This window comes from Phragmites australis, chromosome 17 (genome assembly GCF_958298935.1).
Source record: "Phragmites australis chromosome 17, lpPhrAust1.1, whole genome shotgun sequence".
In the NCBI taxonomy this organism is placed as follows: domain Eukaryota; kingdom Viridiplantae; phylum Streptophyta; class Magnoliopsida; order Poales; family Poaceae; genus Phragmites; species Phragmites australis.
Window position 1 is genome coordinate 21857913 of NC_084937.1, and position 1408 is coordinate 21859320.

At 52.4% G+C, this 1408-nt stretch overlaps 1 non-coding gene across 1 annotated transcript; it reads right to left on the minus strand.

Moving 5' to 3' along the window:
* Positions 1–823: 823 nt before the first annotated feature.
* On the minus strand, positions 824–962 carry LOC133898020 (small nucleolar RNA Z247). Its single transcript, XR_009906039.1, has one exon. It is a non-coding gene; the product is annotated as a small nucleolar RNA Z247 (small nucleolar RNA).
* Positions 963–1408: the final 446 nt, after the last annotated feature.

The following is a 1408-nucleotide window of genomic DNA, read 5'->3' on the forward strand; positions in this document are numbered from 1 at the left end:
GGAAGTTGATGACTCTTACCTAATTGACAAGCATTACAAATATTGGTACTGGACTCCTTGACACACGGGAGATTATTCAGGCTTAAAATAGAACGAACTACTTGAGGGGCGGGGTGGCCGAACCGAGCATGCCACTGATCTGGAGATGCCTTGACAGTGATGAGGGCTTGTGTGAAGGACTCAATATCGGAGGGCTTAATGGGGTAGAGACCAGACTCACACCTTCCTTCCAGGAGTACTTGTTTCGTTGCTCGGTCCTTGATAAGAAAATGATAAGGATGAAATTCAAAAAATACATCATTATCACGTGAGAGTTTATGAACGGAAAGAAGATGTTTAGAAATATGAGGAACATGAAGGACATTCTCTAGAGCAAGACATCTAGTAGCAGTATTAATTGAACAAGAACCAGTATGCATAATTTGCAAACCTGCCCCATTGCCGACTTGGACGGTTTCGCCACCGTGGTACTGTTCATGCAGGGCTAGGTGATCCAGATCACTAGTTATGTGATCGGTAGCCCCAGTGTCGGTGTACCAATTTGGATCAACCTTGGAGGATGTCGTGGCAGCCGTGGCAGCGAAAGGTTGCTCCTCCTGATATGACCCGTCCATGCGGTACCAGCACTTGATCGCCGTGTGTCCCTCATAGCTCGGGGCATAAGAACCACGACCGCGACCCGGGAACGATGGAGCGCCGCGGCCACAGCCTCGTCCAGGCGGTCCACCACGACCACGGCCATGTTGCTGTGCACCGCGCCCAGCGAAATTGGCAGAGGCGCTAACGTTGAGGCGCATCTCGGCTTGGTTTTGCAGCTGCCGGGCCTCAAACGCCAAGAAGTGGGAGTAGACGTCGTCGAGGGTGAGAGGCTCGCTATTGGTGGTCATGGACGTGACAAACGGATCGTAGTCCGGTCCAAGGCCAGCCAAGAGATAGGCGATTACTTCATCATCACGGAGAGGCATATTAGCAGCAGCCAGCTTGGAGGCAAGGCTCTTGATTTTGCGGAAATAATCAGTGGCCGACAGGTCCCGCTTCTTGGTGGTGGCGAGATCAATTCGGACTTGAACAGCGCGTGCTCTTGTGGCGGAGGAAAACATGCGCTGCAGGATATCCCAGGCTTCTTTGGAGGTAGTGGCAGAGACCACATCTTGAAGAATATCTTCGGTCATCGAGGAGAGGAGACCGCTGAGAAGTTGTTGGTCTTGATCATACCACCGGCCATACTCCGGGTTAGGGATGAGCTCGGCACCTGCAGCACTGGAGGCAGCAACGTGCTGTGGTGGCGCGGGCAGGGATCCATCCACATATCCCATCAGCCTGGCACTTCGTATGTATGGTAGGAGTTGAGCACGCCACAACATGTAATTAGTCTTGCTGAGGCGGATGGTAACTGCATGATGCAGCG